The 20,175-nt window shown below is 39.9% G+C and overlaps 1 long non-coding RNA gene across 1 annotated transcript; it reads left to right on the top strand.

Moving 5' to 3' along the window:
- Positions 1 to 11,989: 11,989 nt before the first annotated feature.
- Positions 11,990 to 18,763, top strand: LOC132667663 (uncharacterized). The gene is made up of 3 exons (XR_009605292.3): positions 11,990 to 13,788; positions 15,159 to 15,257; positions 15,556 to 18,763. It is a non-coding gene; the product is annotated as an uncharacterized LOC132667663 (long non-coding RNA).
- The last annotated feature ends 1,412 nt before the right edge of the window (positions 18,764 to 20,175 follow it).

Here is a 20,175-nt window from a genome sequence, read left to right as displayed (position 1 = left end):
TGAGTTATAATTAACATATAATATTATGTAAGTTTAAGGTGTACAATGTAATGATTTGATATATATACATATATATGTTGTAAAATGATTACCACAATAAAGTTAATTAACACCTTTACCACCTCACATAGCTACTATTTATGTGTGTGTGTGTGTGTGTGTGTGTGTGTGTGGTGAGAACTTTTAAGATTTAGCCTTTTAGCAACTCTGGTCACCATACTTTACATTAAATCCCAAGAACTTACTTCTTTTATAATTGGAAGTCGGTACCCTTTGGCCACTTTCACCCATATCCCCCTCACGTCCACCCCTGGCAACGATCAACATACTCTCTGTTTCTGTGAGTTCAGTTTTTTAGATTCCACATGTAAGTGAGAGCCTACCCTATTTGTTTTTCTTTGTCTGACATATTTCACTTAGCATAATGTTCTCAAGGTTCACCCATGTCCATGGATGAATAATATTCCCGTGTGTGTGTGTGTGTGTGTGTGTGTGTGTGTATCACATTTTCTTTATCCGTTCATTTGTCAACAGATACTTAGATTGTTTCCACGTCTCAGATCTTGTAAACAATGTTTTAATAAACATAAGTGCAGATATTTCCTCAAGTAGTGATTTCATTTCTTTTGGTTATATACCCAGAACTGGGATTGCAAGATAATATGGTAGTTCTATTTTTAATTTTTTAGGGACCGCCATACTGTTTTCCACAGTGACCACCCAATTTACATTCACCAAGGTGCAAAAAGTTTCCCTTTTCTCTACATTCACCCCAACACTTGTTTTCTCTTGTCTTTTTTTGAGAAGAGCTAATCTAACAGGTGTGAGGTGATATCTCATTGTGGTTTTGATTTGCATTTTCCTGATGATCAGTGCTATTGATCATCTTTGCATTTAGCTGTGGACCATTTGTATAGTTTCTTTGGAAAAATATCTATTCAGGTCCTTTGCCCATTTTGTAATCAGATTGTTTGTTTGTTGCTGAGTTGTACAGATCTTCTAATATATTTTGGATATAACCCCATTATCATATTTATGATTTGCAAATATTTTGTCTCATTTTGTAGATAGCCTTTTCATTTTGTCGGTTGTTTGTTTGCTGTGTAGAAGCTTTTTAGTTTCAGGTAGTCCCACTTACTTATTTAGCTTTGCTTTTGTTCGTGCTTTTGGTGTCATATCCAAATGATTGCTGCCAAGACCAATGCCAAGAAGCATTTTCCTTATGGTTTTCTTCCTATGAATTTTGTGATTTTGAGTCTTATATTTAAGCCTATAGTTCATTTCAAGTTAATTTTTGTGAGTGATGTGAGATGGGGGTCCAGTTTCATTCTTTTGAAAGTGTATGTCCAGTTTTCCCAGCACCATTTATTTAAGAGACCATCTTTGTTCCATTTTAATATTCTTGGCTCGCTTTTGTTCCATTTTAATATTCTTGGCTCGCTTATCAAATGTTAGTTGATCACATGCATGGTTTATTTCTGGGTTCTTGGTCCTATTCTATTGGTCTTTGTGTCTTTTTTATGCCAATTCCATACTGTTTTGATTATTATAGCTTTGTAGTATTGTCTAAAATTAGAACATGTGATCAAATCCAGCTTCATTCTTTTTCTCAGGGTTTCTTTGGCTGATTGGGGTCTCTTGTGGTTCACACAGATTTTTACAAATTTTCCCTATTTCTGTAAAAAATTTCATTGAAATTTTTGTAGAGATTGCATTGAATCCATAGATGACTTTGGGTAGCATGGACATTTTAACAATATTAATTCTTCCAATCCCTGAACATGGGCTATCTTTTCATTTATTTATGTCTTTTCCATTTCTTTCATTAATGTCTTATAGTTTTCAGTGTATAGATATTTCACCTCCTTGAATTTATTTATTCCTAAGTATTTTATTGGTTTTGATGCTATTATGAATGGGCTTCTTTTCTTTGTTTCTTTTTCAGATATCTCAATGTTAGTGTATAGAAATGCAACTGATTTTGTATATTGATTTTGTATCCTGCAAAGTCACTGAGACCAAGTTGCATTACATTAAGTGCAAGCATTTGTTATTTACTTATTATTTTTGAAGGAAGCGTTTAAGCATAAAGGCTTATAAGGATATTGGGCCACCAAAGGTGAGAAAGTGAGGTGATCATTTGTTGTATTTTTGGCTGTTTAGAAAATGGAGCAACCTCCCCATTTGGGGGATATTTCATATTGGAATAATCTTGGTGAGGGCAGTACCCTGTTTCTTAAGGATGCTGAAAGATCTACCCATGAAATGTGGTGTACAGGATTGTCACCAGGCTCAAATGGTCTGAAGTTTATGGAATGGTATGGAATCCTGAGTGAGTGCGGCAAAGATGAGATGATGGCTAGAATTAATTTGCATCAAGATGTCCCATATCTTAGGTATTTTCAAGAATGTGGAACAATGGAAGTAATCCAGAAACCTACTTAATAGCTCATTAAGATTATCCAGTGGATGTTACATATTAAGAATGTTTATTGTTGTCCTGCTTTTTAAAAATGTTTTTTAATTTATTTTTGAGAGAGAGCATGAGTGGGGGGGTGCAGAGAGTGAGGGGCAGAGAGTGAGTGGGGAGGGGCAGAGAGTGAGTGAGGGGCAGAAGATCCAAGCAGTGAGCCTGATGCAGGGCTCAAACTCACAACCGTGAGATCATTACCTGAACTGAAGCCAGATGGGCAACCAGCAGCACCACCCAGGTGCCCCAGCTGTCCTGTTTTTTAAAAAATTATCTCCCCTTCCCTGAAACTGCAGTATGGTACAAACAAATAATTGTATAATAATTCTGACGTGTGTGCTATGTTTTTTTCCTATTTATTCCTAGCACCTAATCTGACATGTTGCCAAGTACTTGACAAATGTTTGTATAAATGCATTTCAGGAGAAAGGAAATACAGTATTATCAATGAAAAAACTTTGTTTCCTGCATTCTTCAATGAAATTTCTAGTAATATAACATTGAGAATTTTATTTCAATTTTGCATATTTGTTAGCAGTATTATTACTCTGTTTATCTCTACAACAAGTACTCTTTACTTTTTAAATTTCCTAATACTTTACTTCTTTAATTCCTAATTTAAATTCCTAATACTTTACTTTCTGATCTACCTGGTAGTTCTAAAAAAAGCAATCATTTTTCTTCAGTTTAGAGATTAAGCTCGTGAAATTTATTGCCAGAATTCTTTTTTTTATTTAAAAAAATTTTTTTTAACGTTTATTTATTTTTGAGACAGAGAGAGGCAGAGCATGAACAGGGGAGGGGCAGAGAGAGAGGGAGATACAGAATCCGAAACAGGCTCCAGGCTCTGAGCTGTCAGCATAGAGCCCGACGCGGGGCTCGAACTCAGGGACCGTGAGATCATGACCTGAGCCAAAGTCGGAAGCTTAACCGACAGAGCCACCCAGGCGCCCCCAGAATTCTTTAAAATATAGATGGCCAGTGATACTCTACATATTGATGAAACCGTCACTGATTTGGAAATCACTGGTGTGCCATTTTTGCTCATATCTTCAAGGACATTAAAACACACAGTTTATTGGCTTCAAAATTTCATGGAATAGTATTGCAAAGATGATTTGATTCAAATGTCTGAGAACCATCAGACCGAATATCCTCATCACCTCTGTGAGAGCAACCTTTTTGAAAAATGTAGTAATCTACGTAAAACTATGTAACAATCAAAAGAAGCGAAATGGGAAGAACCAAGAGTTGAAGTAGGTATCCCACTGATTTTTAAAGTTTAAACATTTTCCTTTTGGAAAAAGTGTCAGTATGCTCAATGTAGAGTTGTTTTCCATAGCAGATAAGTCTAGTCGATGCCTTCTTGGGCTATAGGAATATTTATTGGTGTTGAATTGCCTTACCCATGATAAATATTTAGAATGTGATTTCTCATTCTAGTTAGTTAATATATCTGAAAATGGACATGTGGCTTGATCAGGAAACTTACAAAGTTTCTTTCTTCTTTTTGGATTTATACTTAATGAAATTTTACAGACTCCTCATACAGAAAAATCGCTAATAATTTCAGTGTTACAATTTGCGCTGAAAAACACAGCACATTTTCCCTCTAACTCTTACCTCTATCTAGCACACATTCTACACAAGTACCTAAGAGCTGGAGAGATTGGTGAAAATCCAATAAACTGCCTGACTTGAGTACACTTTTCCCAACAAAAGAAGTAATTGTACTGAAGCTAAAGCAACTTAGTTCCAATCATGCAATTTGTTATTGAGCTGCCCGCCGATAACAGGTGGCAGTGTTTGTTACAGGGTTGGAGGGAAAGGAGCCAGTAGAAACTACTCCTGGCACCTTCTGACCATCTGCAGTTACCTCTTAGATTCCTATTAAATTACAGCATCTGATCTGCAAAATTAAGTTTCCTTTTAAAAAGTGAGTTACGAGGAAGAAAGAATCGGAGAGAAAGTGTGGGCTCAAGCGAAATCAGTCTTTGCATCGGAGAAGCACAGAGAAGCCATTGAGGGATTAAAGATGACCTCCTCTGAGGACATCAGCCTCTTCTCCCAGACTTCTCTCACACTGCCTCAGCAGATGCAGAAGCCAGTCACAGGGCAGAGGTTATGTGGGTGCTGGGGTGTGGGGTGGGGCTTGCTGGCCCGACGCACTCATGGAAGCCGTGTGGTAGTCCTGCGTGTGGACTGTCCTGCAGCTGGGCTGAGACGGGGGACAGAGTGGCCTCCACCAAGAAACTAGTGGAAAGGGCTTGGCACTCAGATGTGCTTCCTTCCAGTTCCAGCTCTGTCTGGCTAGCTACTGAGGCAGAGTTTACTTCCTCTCTCTACGGATCAACTTCCTAGAAGGATTAATGTGAGGATTAGGTATAAGGTATCCAGCCCAGTGCCTGAAGTTAGCAAAGTTTTGATAAATGGTGATGATGCTGCTGGAGGTGATGAGGAAGAGGACGAGGGGGAGAATAAAGATGAGGAAGAAGATGATGATTAAAAGAGCCAAGCATTGATTAAGGGTGGATTTTACCTGAACTTTGGATGAATCCAGATTACTACCCAAATGAAAGTATGTTCTTTATCCGCACTAGGTGAGACCAGGCGTTACAATGCGCCATGCACCTTCCTGTTTTTGTTTTTTTTTTAATGTTTATTTATTTATTTATTCTGAAAGAGCAAGAGAGAGCGAGCAAGCACAGATACACACACACACACACACACACACACACACACACACGTGCATGAGTGGGGGAGGGTCAGAGAGAGAGGGAGAGAGAAGAATCCCAAGGAGACTCCACTGTCAGTGCAGAGTCCCAGGCAGGGCTGGAACTCATGAACCTTGAGATCATGACCTAGGCTGAAATCAAGAGTTGGATGCTTAACCGACTCAGCCACCCAGAAGCCCCAAACCTTCCTGTTTTTAAAAGAAGATTTCACACACACAGACTTGCTGTCGTTTCTAACCACATGTTAAAATTCATAAAAACAAAGAATGTCAGTCTTCAAACAAAATTGAATTATTACAAAACACATTTGGATGACATAATTTTAATTTTAAATTAGATTTTCTTCATTTTTTAGGAAAAGAGAGAATTTACCATATGTAGGGAATTTTGAACATTCTAAAAAAATAGGAAAATGCAACAAAATAACTGATGATCTTGGCTTTTGGCTATTTTCTGCATCAAAAATAAAATTAATAAGTATTTTTTTCAGGTAGAATGTTACAAAAACATGGTCATGCATCATTTGAGATGATTTCTACTAACATCTTTTTCTGAGAAGTCCTTAAAGGCACTAGCTTCATAGTGATGGTGGAGAAATTGATAACTGGACAGAGTTATTGAACAAACTTTTAACTTTCATTTTGGGACTCCCGAGGGGTGTGTGTGTGTGTGTGTGTGTGTGCATACATATCTCTATCTATATCTCTCTCTCTCTCTCTCTATATATATATATATAAGTATATATAGATATGTATATACACACATGTAGATATTCTATATTTAGAGTAATTTAGGATATTAGAATATATCTAGAATTCTATATATATTGTAAATTATATAAATAAATTTTCCATATATTCTAGGTATAGAATATCTCTGTATATTCTAAGATCGTATTGCAAGTTCAACTTAAATTTGCTCTAGTCATATTACTGCTCATATCTCCGTTTGTGCTCATGAAACGTCATTGTAATTAATTGTTTTCTCTTTCATTGGACTGAGAGCTCTTTGTTAATGGTGTATCTGTGTGAGATGGGATGAAGCGTCTGGAAGACAAAATTGTAGTTAATTCCGTATTGTGTTTCCTGGGCCAAGGCTGATCTGGCACACAGGAGGTGCTCAAGCAATGCTTGATTAATAATTGAATAGATGACTGATGGGAGAGCCTTCTGAGAGAATTGAAAATACCTGTTCTAGAATTGAGAAGAAGCAACATGCTTTCCTTTAAAACTTTTCCCCCAAATACACAAATTTGGTCATTTGTTGGCTGAGGTGAGGCTGGGAGCAGCCCACAGCATGCCACACTGGGTCATCTGGTAACCAAATTGCTTCCGAATGTGATCTGAAGCAGATTGTGGATACCGTGAGACCAAGCTCATGGGTACCATTAAGAAAGGGGAAAATGTTTGGAGAAAATTTAATAATAAAAGTCAAGATTTCTGTCAGGTTTATTCACTCTTTAAAACTCAAGCAAGTTACAATTTTCAAAAGGTTTTTTTTTTTTTTCCACACTGTATACTGACAGTTAAAAACATAGTAATTTGATAATTACGATTACTGGGAGAGTAAAACGTCGCATGCAGGGTTATTACATTAGAACTTTCTGAATGAGTAATGTAGGCATACAGACAAGCTTTACTGCAAGAACCTGATTAATAAGTTTATCATCTGTAGAGTCGATGTTGTTTCTGTATGCTCAGGCTACTGGAAAACAAGCTGGAGGAGACGTTTGAAACATATTCTCTTTCACATTCTTTGTTATGTCTTGTTTGCCTCAAAGCCTCATGTATGGATAAGATAATGTCTGAAAACTTCCCCTTCTACATCTTGAGATACAAATATTTTTTCCTTACGGCCTAAGTCAGCATTATTTTGGAACACCGTACAAGTTATATTTTTCCAGAAGGGTAAAGTTATTTTTGAAGGCGTTACCTTCTTCAGTCACTTTGTAGACTGTTGCACGGTCACAGTCCACATTTCAGGACTAAAGAAAAACAAATGAGGAAATGAAGCTTGAACATAGGATGTGGATAATGCTTCTCAAGTACTGTGTCTTTTTCAAATCAGGCATTTTTAATGGGGTTGTCAGTGAAAATCAATTCTTAACACATTTCTAAGGACTCTGAATCCTCCCACCAGATGAGTATGAGATTTGGGCTGTCTCCAAAAACAGTACCACACAATGGATCATGGGAGGATTCAAGGAAGAATTTCTTTGAGTAGAAAGCCATGACTATTCAGAGAGGAGGACTAAAAATTGGGCTTGTAGCCCACTCCCATAGGAGTGATACCCATAGGTTATCTTTCCTTGGTGAACTTTTTATGTCATCAAATTTGTTACATGGTGTTTATTGATTGTCACCTGGTGGTACAAGAAAGAGCTGAGTAGAGAGGATAAATAAAATCACAGAACAGGACCGTAAGCCTAATTAATTCTATTAGGCTTCACCTTATATAAGGTGACAACAAGTTATGGGACAATGGAAAGAACATCATCCTGGAAATTAGAGTACCAGGGTTCTGGCCTGACCTCCGCCACCTGGAAACCTTGGGCAAATGACTTCAACATGCTGAGACTCAGTTTCCCATCTGCTGTATCAAACAACAGGATTATTGTACCTGTGAAATGAGGTAACATATCTACAATTACTTTGTGAAATAAAAAAGCTTGCATAAGCCTAAGGTATTATTTTTCTAAGTTACAGTGAATCTTACGTATATCTTAAAAGCTTACATAACAATTTTTTTTTTACTGCATTTCCTTTTTGTTTGACACATCTACTTTATCTTAAAGAAGATTCTATGCTAATCTGGTTAGGAAATTTCCAAAGTAGGACTAATTTATCAAGGGCTTTTGCAATCATTTTGTGGTTTGTCCACAGGCTTGGACAAGGAGCCAGAAGACCCGGGTTTGTGTCTACATCCATCATCAACTGTATGACTTCGGGCAGATTCTATCACCTCTCTGAGCTTACTTCTCAAACAGTAAAAAACAATAGGAATAGTGCTACCCAACTTTCTTATCTCACAGAATTATTGTGTGAAGCAAATGAGAAAATGGATGTAGACCACTTAGGAAGCTGTAATAAAATTCGGCTCAAACATAACATTCTGCATTATTGCTCTGACATTACTAATAATGGCTTGCTATATTATGAGTGGACTTGACTGTAATAAGAATAGCTTTTTATTTGGGGGGGGGTATTTTTGCCAATTTGCAGTTAAATGAAACCATTATAACAATGTTTGCTTACAAAGGCCAGCAAGAAATGGCACTCGACTATGTAGCAGCTTTTAGTGAAGTAGCTACTCAAAGGGAAGTGAACTGCCTTATCTCAAAGTATTTGAAGATGGACCATTAGCTCCTTGGTTATTATTGCTAAAAATAGCTTTCTCTGTATATAAAATGACCTCAGTATTATAAGCAGTCATTTCAAACTTTAAAAAAAAAACCTGGCACAGGTGACTTAGCTTCTTTCATACAACGTGAAAATCACGTGGAAAAAGATACATTCCCCCAGAAAAAGTCAGACAACTAACATAAATAACTTAGTACCACACTCCACCTCCTCGAGTTCATGGAACCCTTTAGTTTCCTGAGTAACTGATTCAAATCACCGTTCAAAAGGCTCTTTGGGCCATGGGTTACCCAAACAGACTGTATTGATTTGATAAATCAGGTAATTAGTGAGTAAATAACAACATTTTCTCTGTGTTTTGCTGATACAGCTTCAAAGGTGAAATTTGTTTCAGAAGTGAGAAAAATTCACACAGAGAGAATAGCATGTACGGAAAATGATTTTTCCCCAGAATAATCTGGGCCTCTGACATTTCCATATTAAGAAGAAAAAGCGTTTAATAAATCAAAATTACATATTCATTCTCCTGTACGCTTCTAAAATAGCTTACTGTGAAAATGCCTTGTGTTAATACGCTGACAGGTTCTGTGTAAATACACACTATTACAAAAAAAGCTATATATCATACAATATTCGACACCCCGCTGTTTACTAGTTTTCTGTGGACTAAGCAATAGCAATATCAGCATGCTTTGAACTCTTAACAGGGAACCAAGTGGAATGTTAAGTAAACCCAGTAGCTTCTTTTGAATGTGCCAGTTTATACCGGTTCAGTTCTGGGTAGCAAGGGTTAGAGATTTCCTTTCTAATCAACTAAACACTCTTTCCAATCTCTCTCTTTAACCAGGCATGAAGACTCAATCCTCCGATCACCCTGTGCCTGTGCCGATGGTCCTGAAGAAATACCAACAGCTCACAAGCGGTACAGACTTCAGGAAAGAGAGTGGAGCCTGCTGTTGGCAAAGCAGAGTGTCTTCCCCAAAGCCGTGAAACGAGTTGTAAAAAACCCCTGCAATCCGAGATTGAAATGTTTCAAACAGGGCAGATGGTAGCCAGGAGGTAAGCCTCTTGCTGGCAATAATTTTCCATTGGCGTTTGTGGGAGAGACCCATAAACGTTGTTCAAAGTACTCTTTGGTTGTGGTAGATGTGAAAGTTGCAAAACCGATTGCATTTCTGACCATGCTGTGGGATAGAAAATTAAATGCAATATTTGGATTCTTGAAGAATTGAGTCAATAATTGGGGTTCACGTATATATGACAAAATCTGCCACTAAGCACTAGACTTGTCATCAAGAGAACTGTCAGCTTGTTTCCAGTTCTAAACTGCCTGTAAAATAAAGATCACGTGGTATGGATCCCTTGAAGCCAGAAGCTGGGCAGGGGAGCTGTCCATGTGATAGGCCACCAAGCAGGATTTATCCTTTAGAGCCTCCCATTTGATGGTGATTCTCAGTTTTTGAGATGCTTGAAACTGAGGCCTGTTAAGTGAACAAATGCAATCATTATTTTCTGTTGATCGCTTCCAACTCTTTGGCTAAACACAGGCTAACAGCAGACCAGGAATGTATTCAATTCATTTAGTTTGAAACAACTGAAACTATGGCTCTAGTTTAAAATTCCAAGCTTCACTATGAAATGTTGAAGATGGCTTTGGCCCCCCGGCCACCTCACTTCAGCTTCTGTTTGAGAATTTTTTTTGCCCTGTTCTGGGATTCCTGTTAAAGTACTTCAGTTAAGCACTGGTTCTCAAACGGTCATGTGTACACGAGTCACCCCAGGGAATTTGTTGAAACACACATTGGTATTTGGTAGGGATGGGCCTGAGATTCTGTATTCCCAAGAAGCTTTCGGGTGATCATGTCAGCCCAAGGGTATACTTTGAGTAGCAAGGTACTAACCTTTGACCTTCTTCTGTATTACTTACTCCACCCTGGGGAGAAAGAGGGACTTATCTCATTGGTGAAGTAGCAAGAATCTGACAGTTATTCACCCATGATCCTCCTGCAAAGGAACTTATACGGTAGAGGCCGCTTACTTACTGCGTGTGATTGCCTCTTTTACTCTCTCCCCTTGCAGGTACCTTGCCAAGGGGTGGAAGTTCTCTTCTCCATCTGTCGAAGTTCCTGGGAAGTTTCTGCTGGTCAGGGCAGGGGCCTGTGACAGCCAGATCTGGAAAGTCAGTGCACACCATGAGGCCGTGTATTGGTAAGCCCCTTCAGGGTCCAAATATTGTTCTCAATCCAGCTCCACCAGCAATTCGACTTTCCTTCTGATCCTTCCTTCGAGTCCTGTGTGTGTGTCTCAGTTTGTTACGAACCTGGTGGAGAGAGGAGGGTGGTTCATTGGTCCTTTAACTTCTACTGAATGCTGTAGACAAGTCAGCCTTCTGATATGGGAGCTCATCTGGTCTTCCTGGAGATCTGAGGGCAGTTATCTACTGTATAGGATCTGCAGCTACCTTTCACCTTGAGTGGCAAAGGGGAGGCAAGGATGAGGGCTATTTTGAATAGGGTTTTAAAAATGGGGTCAACTGGCTTCCTGTTGCTGGGCTTTTTACATCTTCGGAACCTGTTCGGCAGGTTTAGTTCCCCCCCCCCACCCCCCGCAGAATGTTGGAATTCAGATGAAAAGAAAGGCCCGTGGGCTCCCTGGGAAAGCCCTAGAGTTCAGAGCAGTGCGCGTGTGGGGCTTCCTCCTAAGGGAGAGTCGAATGCTCTTTTAAGGAGGTTAGTGGTTCCAAGAGTTATGCCATAGTAGCAGTGACTCAAGTTTTAGTTAATTCTATCCCACTGAGTCTCCTCTTTGGACACTTGGTAATATTGGATTACTCCTCCACCAGCTTGCAAGTTGGCCTGTTACTTGGCCTTACGGAGTGACATTACCTGTAACCCTTGTCTGACCAAAGGTCTATATCCTCAGGCAACCATGGCCGATGGCCCAGCTTTGTGTTCTCTTTCACGGGGATTACCTTGGCCCAGATGAGCCTGCTATGTGAGGATCTGTGACATATTTCAAAGTATATTGGCTCTCGTGTCAGACCAAGAGTCAAATGTCAGCCCTGTCAATTATTAGCAAGATGCCTTAGAGTCCAGGGCATGCTTAATTTCTCTGAGCTTTAACTTTTCTCCTCTATATTCATCTAAAAAGTGAGAAAAAATGTTTAGGGTTAAATGAGATAGCATAAACAAAGTACCCGCCATACAGTAGACCCCATAACTGGTGTGTATTATTAATATCATAGCATTTTTACTCAACCTTTGCTTCCGACCATTATTTCCTCCAGCACCTACTTTCCGCCACAATCCCCAGGAAAACAAATATACACACATATATACACGCATTGTCTGCATTCAATTGCTTATGAACCTTAATATCAATTTATAAAAGTAAGGTCAAGTGGTAATATGCCTCAGAAGAGCATGCACACAATTCAAAGGTATCTGTAGTGTTAATGACTCTATCCTCCATTTTCTTGATCTTCGTAGTATGGCAAATTGTCTCCGAGGACGTGTTGTTTGAGGTAAACAGCACTTTTATACATTCCAGTCTTGCTAGGCAGCCAGTTTCATGCGAGTGAACTCACCCACCATTAATTTGAATCTTTCCATATTGAAAGAGAACAGATACTCAAGCTTGGTGACAGGATGTTACCTCTTATGATTGAGAACACGAGGAAGTTGTTAAGCACATTAAACTGTGACCTGGCAGGTTTGATAGTAATATGCAAAGTAGCATATTAGTTACAATGGGAATCACCTTCCTCTTCCTTCTTTCAAGGCCCCTTAAGGAAAACACATAACTAATGTCCCAAACTCTTAACTTGTTTCCATGTCTTTGACAGCGTTTGCTGCTAGCACATCCTCACGGAAAAGGACACCTATGGGAGCCAACAATAGCTTTAAAGACTTTTTGGTTATGAAATAGAAATGGTTATAACCACTCTAAGCCAAAGCTCTGATTTCATAGAAAATCAAGAGGCATGCATATTTAGCAAGTTTTCTCTTTGGAGGTGGAAATATGGTGGATAGTGCCATTTGATAAAGATCATACTGAGCATAAAATTCGAACTGTTGGAGAAATAGCTTCTTTCTCAAAATATTTAATCAAGAGAAACATTTTAAAAGAGGAGTTCATTTAAGATAATTTGACCATTGGCAGAAATGTATGCTGTTTCAGGGAAGAGCTTTTTATCTACTTTGCTTTCTGAAATGTGCCAGATGCTTAGACCAGTCCCTGCCACTCAGTGGGGTTTAACAGATATATGCTGAATGAACTCATGTACCGATTTTTTTTTTAAATGTATGACCAGTCATGCTATTAAGTCATCAGTGGAAGAAATTGTTGTTCTGTTATGTCCAGAATTCGTGATCCCCAAAGACCACCAGGGAGCCGAGTCCGATGCAAAAGCAAAGAGCCTTTATTGGAGCTAGCTCGAGCTCAATCCCCTACCTGCACCGACGCAGCGGTGAGATACCGGGGAGAGAGAGCGAGTTTCAAAAGCACAAAGGTTTTATAGGGGTCTAGGGGCAGTTGGTGAGGTAACGGCTGTGGCCTCAGCCGATTGGCTGGGGAAGGGTTGTGGCCTCGGCCGATTGGCTGGGGAAGGGTCGGAGTCCTGTTACGCAGTCACCGGGGTGTGTTTTGATCGGGAAGTTTGAACGGGTGAGCGGGAGGTTACTCAAGGGGAGGAGGTGTGGTCTGAGGTTTCTGCGATTTTCCCCGAAAGGGGGCATGTCGGGGACATAGTCACTCAAGGTGGAGGACACAGAGCAAGATGGAGTCGGCTGGCGTAGGTCCGCCCTTTCAGTTCAATCATTTGAGGGAATATGATTCTTCAAATCTGTTTCTTTACTTGCCAAATTGCTGGCTTTTTTGCTCTTTTCTTTAAAGAAAAAAAAAAAAAGAAAAAGAAAAAGAGATGTCCACTTGCACCAGTGTGACCAAACCTTTATTCCTTTAAGGGACGAGAAATGTGAGAACCCACTCAAGTAAGTTCAAACCTAACTGCAACTCAGCTCTGCCCAGCTCTTGACATAGGATGACACAAGCCCGGCTGATGGGCTCAGAGCCTCTCTTCCGACAGTGACTCAGGGATCTGAGCTGCTTTCACCTTGAAATTCTATCATCCTGGAGGACTTGGCTGTCAGCCACATGGATAGCAGAGAGGGAGGGTGATCAACTCACAAACACTTTGATTGCCTTGGACCAGCAGGACCAGCAGGTGAGCTCAACTCACCTTCTGATTGGTGGAGGCTCAGTCTTATGATTTCTACCTCACTGCAAAGGAAGGTTTGGAAAATGTAGTGAGTACTATTTCTTCCGCAGTAAGAATCAATAGCTTGGCAGTAGAGGCTTGATGTTGATATGTGGTTTAAACTGTGCGTTGTTACATTTTGGAGGAGGCACGTGGTAACAGAGAGATGGCACCATGTGCATATCCTAGTATGTTCTATTTTTTTTCAGCCAATTGACAAATGATTTCAGATTTTGATTCTCGCTGATTTGCGTTTCTCTTGGTCCTGTGTAAACATATCCCTTCTGATAGGCTACTGGCTTACTGTTACCTCCCATTCTTTTTTCTCTATTAGTATGAGCAGAGTAAACTCATTTCCTTGCACTGGTTTCAACCAGCCATACTGGCATGCACTTTGGACAAGTGTGTTACTAGTTTCTTTAACTGATCCTGGAACTTGGCTAATTACGTTTTCACAGCAGATACACTTTGCCTCCAGAATAGGGCATGAGAAACTAAAAACGTTGTGCTTAGCAATTCCAGAGAGCATTCAAAGGTTAATAAACAACAACAACAGCGGCAACAGCAAGAACAAAAACGAGCAAACAATTGCTTGCTTTTCATGTCCTTGAAAGCATGAGGTCAGAGCACACCTTTCCTTGCGTTCAAATATATTTATCTTGTGATAGACTGGTTTGATTGGTTTGGTAACTTGTGTCTGTCCAGGTCTCAAACTCTGGTTTTATGACCGCTTGTCTTTTTATCCAACTGAAGCTTTTTCCTACTAATAGAACTGATTTGCGATAATGATTTGCAAAATGATTTGCAATAAATATATTGCCTTATCCTAGGCTAAAATCCTGATCAAATTGCTATGTGATCATCACGTCTTCACCCTGTATATAATTTTAGTGATTGTGTAAAGAAGCAGTTGAAGCCTGTTGGGTCATCCCTGGAGTCCAGAGAATCTGATCTGCACAGGAAACTTGGCTTAAGTTGTTTGGAAACGATCAATGACCCGAAATATGAGGGAAAGCTGGTAGATTTTCTTCTTACCTTTCAGCTGATTCCACCAAGCCTTTTTCCTGTTTTCGTGATGGTATTTTGACTTTCTAAGTTGAAGGGCAATTTTTATTACAAGGATCTGGCTTTCAATTTCCTGGATGTTTGCTTGTTTCAGAAAATTTAAAGCCTTGGATATTTTAGGGCTATCTCCTTTGGTTATATTTTGAATACCTCCTAGATAACTTGTACAAATATTTTGAGTTAGATGTATGTCTGCACATAGGAAACTTGCAGGCTTTCATGTTTTCTCACTTCTTTTCTCTTTCAAGTCAACATAGTATTTTTACTTTCAGAAATTTCCTCTATATATCCTGTGCATCGTCTATACCGAGCCATCCTGTGTTTTAGACCTGTGCATCACCAGCTATTGAAAAGATACAGAAGCCCTTGTGGTAAGCCACGCTCTGGAGTCTCCAGGGACCTAATGACTGGGCACATTTACTTCTCTCGCCCCCAGAATAGCAGTGGTAGAAGGGGAAGAGAAATCGTGAAACAATGTGACAAATTTAACATAGAAATTTTAACATAGAAATGTGGGATGAAGATCGGATAAAAATGATCAGAAAAACTTGAGGGTTGTTAACTTGAAAAATGTTCCACAACACGGCGTATAGATGTATTTGCAAAGATTTTGGCTCAGGGCTCATGGATTTTTTGATGTGCTAAACACAACTTTTTTTTTTTTTTTAGGTAGAGGGCAGGACATGGAAGGGAGACCAAGGAGTGGAAGGGGAAGGAAGGTTGTAGACCTGCTTGATTTCTAAGCAACGTGAGAATGTTGTGTCTTAATCTAGTTTCAGCTGCCACCGAACAACACATGCAAGTACAGTATACGTTTCATTGTGGGCTGGTCGAGCCGAACTTATCTTATTGACCAGGAGGCGAGTGGTAAACGTGCTAGCTCGTTACACCACATTTGTTTCATCCGTCTTCTTCAGTAAAAGAATTTCACGCTTTTGTTTAGAGTGCCAGGGGACCAGACTTGCTTGCAACTGGTGGTGGCCAGATGACATAATTTTAGCCAATAAAATGCAAAATAAACGTTACAGGTGGAGCTTCCAGGAAATAGTACTACTTTTTTTGCATAGGAGGGGAAAATCTCAGCTGGCCTGTGTCCTTTTGTCCTTCCCTCTTCTTCCTGCCCGGAATTAGAACCTTACACCCGATCTCGTGATCAGAAAGACAAAGGCCTTAGGTTAAGGATGACAGAGCGTCATCCAGAAGGAGCTTGGTTCTCTTGAACAGCTGTCGCGGTCTTCACCGTTCACCTTTAGTGTCCTTGTGAAATGAAATCTGCGGCCTCCTGTTTGTTTGAGCTGCTCTAGTTGGTTTCTATTGCACGCAGCCAAAAGAGTGGTTACAAAACCACTATTTCTACAGGGAGTCTAGAGATCAGCTCTTCCACTGTCTGCCTCTGTGCATGGAATTGGCCTTATGAATATACAATGGCCCAAGTTACCAGGAGGAGGCTCTTGTCTGTGGTATCTGAAAGAGCTGACGGGAAGAAGCACGAATGCAATGTTTTTTGTTTGTTTGTTTGTGTGACCAACTTTCTTGCCTTTATTTTTTCTTAATGTCCCTTCGGATACTCCTGCCTTGTTCTTTGTATCCATCGTTGGCCACACTTGACCCCCCTCGCCCACCCCGCCCACCCTTCATTCTGGGTTATTACAAGAGGCGTAGTTCTCTGGACACATTTTTATAGCCAGTTTTGGAGATGAAAGCACCTCAGAGAGGCTCTATTTCAATGTTGTCATTTCACTGAGGAGGAAATGAGGAGAAAGGATGGTAAGGTAATTGCTAGATGAAAATGTCCAAAGAAAACATGAGTCACTGGCAGTCAATTGTATGCGACAAGGACTAATCGCATTGGCAAACATTTATGGTGTTTTTACTATATGTCTGGTCCAGCGCTAAGCATCATTCATGCTTTATCAATATTTCCCCTTCCCAACAACACCACGAGGAAGGATTTATAAGCATCTTCATTTTACAGATGAGGAAACTCAGGCACGAAGAGGTGAAGTAAGGTATTTAATCTCAAGGTCAGGTATTTAATCATACTTCACTCCAGGGGAGTCTCGGGAGTGGAATACTGAACTGTTCAGGCTTCATCATATCAGATGTCAAGCAAGTCAGTTTACAACATCTGCCAGAGTGGAGATTAAAAATAGCATATAATTTGTCTGTCTCAGACTAACAATTTAAAAAATTTCCCTGTCGCACATTCATCTCTTACAGATAGTTTGAGGATAGTAAGATTTCCATTCATCCACTCAGTCAGTGCATGAGAGGCTAGTCTGTGTCAGGCATTAAGCCAGGCCCTGGGGATATAACATGCTACATGCTCCCGGTTTTTGCCTTCAAGGGACTTACAGCCTATAGGGAGAGAGTGAGAAGGAAACAGAGAAGAAAGTCTATATGCTACAGGATTATGTTGTATTTCACAGAGGGTGCTTTTGAAGCACATAGAGGAGAAAGCTCATGCAAGACATCCAGGAGGCTGTAACATCGGAGCCGTGACCAACTGGCAGGAGAAGCAAGGACTCCACAAGTGAATGGAGAAAGGGTATTATGGGAAATGCAAAGAGTAAGCTGAGGAGCCAAAGTAAGGAAGACAGTGCAAGGTGTATTGTGGGATGTCAGGTGGGCGGTATGGCTATAATCTTCATTCAAGGGATCACATGGATAGAAATAAGGCGGGATTTGGTTGGAAGAGAGAAGTGGGAGGCTCTCACATGGCTTTCATTGGGAGAGTGATGGGACCAGATTTATATTATAGAAAAATCGCCCTGGCTGTGTCATAGAGGCAGTTATCAAAAAGCGAGTTTTGATTCTGTGTTTTAAGAACTTTACTGTCTTTAGTGTTTTCACATTCTTTGTTTTCATACCATTCATTGTAAATACTCATCATAAAATTAAAAAAGAAAAAAAGCAGATTCTTTGCCTTATCACAAACGCACCGGGACCCTGGGATCAGATAGGAGTTGGGTTTTCTGTGTATATTTGGACAATTTGGTATAAATTGTTTCCAGTGAATACAAGCTACGCTTATTATGGATTTAGGGCAGAGCAATATGTTGTGTTTAACGCATTCATGCACATTTGTCTGTGTCTGTTCAAAACCTTCTAGAGTTGAGCAGGAAGTGTGATAGAGTTGGTGCTGACAGATAATGGCCTCATTTTCCCTGACGTATACATATAAAAATGAAAATCCTGTCTTGCTCTTTCTGAAAGGTCAAATGCGCTACCCTGAAGGGCATCTCTTTAAGGCAATTCCAAGACATTCTTATCACAGTTGAAGACATTTTCTAAAATAAGAAAAAAGAAAACATTCCAGTGACTGCTCTGTGTTATGGCAAAGTTGCAAGGCAGAAATGATGGCAGGTAATTATGCAAACGGACCCACTCCAGTTGTGCGAAATATCAATGATAGTCATTGTGTTCTATGATTCATTGTTATGCTCAGACCCATTCATGTGTTTGTGACTGCCCTTTCTGAGCAATGTGAAAAGCAGAAAACAAAGCCCCATGTTTAGCATCATCTCCAATAATGATGAATATTTGCAATCAAGTCCACAATATGACACAAAGTACTTCTACAATAAATGCTGAAAAATAGGGAGGCACGCTGAGAAGACGTGACTGTTTCACTTAATGCCAGATTTCTCTGCAGCAAATGAAGAACAGTGAACTGGATCATCAAATTCTAAAATTTCAGTTCCTGAGTCTGGTTGTGAGGTACATTTGACTTCTTTAGATGATGGATTTATTAATTAGGATATTAAAAAATCTGTGACTTAGTGCTAATTCTATTTAAAAAAAATAATGTCAGTGTCTTACCGGGAGGGAAAAGGTGTCTCCCATGATTAATGACATATTGGGTACAAAGTTACTAAATTCTTCTTCAGATTCATAAAGGCATTAGCTATTTCTTAAGGTCTGTAGTGGGTAAATGAAAATAGTCTATGTAGTTCTTAGTGTTTTCTTCATTTTGATGTTTTCATGAACATTAATGATTTATTATTTTTGGTACTTGTTTCTTCTCTAAGATCTGGCTTTGCTATTTTACCAGGGATGTGACTTTTGAACAGCTCAGTCTCTCTAAGATCCCACTTTCTAGTTTTCTTTAGAAGACAGGGATAACATCTCAAAGTTAAATGAAGGTGAGGGTAGAAAGAGACACAGGTAAGTTCATTATATTTTTGCTCCCTTCTTTCAAATTTGAAGTGGGAAAAGTCAACAAAATTACTCATTTCAAAATAGAAAATTATTATATTTTAAGGATACTGAGACACAGTTTTAGGAAAGTTAATGGAATTTGAAAGAAATATGGATCGGTAAAATGAGCAGTTGCTCTCTGTCGTGTGATTACCCTGCGTTTTTCCTAGTATCGCTGATACGCGTTTCAATGAGAAGAGATGTCACGTTGTTTTACTTTTAAAATATCAAATTAAATCTGACTCTGAGTCTCCAGTCTCTGAATGGCCAGGTTTTGGATGCCTGGATCACATGAGGACCTGTAGACCCGATGAGACTTTGAAGGCTGGTTGCAGCTGTCTATACCATTGCTACTGGGGCTTGGCCTCCACTCTATTGGAGCTCAGACCTTGTATGGTTTTTCAGATTCTCCCAGTTGCCTCCTCCCTCATCTCACTTGGCTAGAACCTCACCTGACCCTCATTGCCCCACTATTTCAGGCTTTGATGATAAGCCCTCTGGCAGGACATGGGATGTAATTTCCTGAGAAACATCAATATGCTGGCTTTTGGTGAAATACAGAAGTTTTGAGGTGAACTTCGACTAGTGAGAAATGGGAAATGAGACGGAGTCAAGATCAATTACCTGCATTTGTTTGGTTCTTGTGGACTGCTATAAGGTACAATTTCTATTTGTCAACCTGAATGGAGAAGCCCCTCCTGCCATGGGAACATGCCTGTTGAGCCACCTGCTGTCTCTCCTCCTGGCTCCTGAAGTGGTATTCAGCTAGCTATCTATTGCATCACATTGTTTCACATCTTTCCATGCCTCCTTTTCTCCTCACTCTCACAGCCCTGGTTGGCATCTCCCAAGTAAAGTTTTACCAGCTTGATCTTAGTCCCCAGCTCTGCTTTATGGAAAATTGGGCTCAGACAGCCACAGCCCTTCTGCATCATGTGCTGTATGGAAGCAGAGCTTGAATCTTTGCTAGTGGAGGGATTGACCTGGAATGGATCTCTTCCCGGGCTTGGGTTACTCATCCTTTCCGTGGCAGGTCAGGTTGTTTCCTTTATCCAAACCTCAACATCAGCCTTTCTTAATGAGTTTACA

Source organism: Panthera onca, chromosome B2 (genome assembly GCF_046562875.1).
Source record: "Panthera onca isolate mPanOnc1 chromosome B2, mPanOnc1 haplotype 2, whole genome shotgun sequence".
Taxonomy (NCBI): Eukaryota; Metazoa; Chordata; class Mammalia; order Carnivora; family Felidae; genus Panthera; species Panthera onca.
The sequence above is the reverse complement of the archived record's forward strand: the minus strand, read 5'-3'. Positions and strand labels throughout refer to the sequence as shown.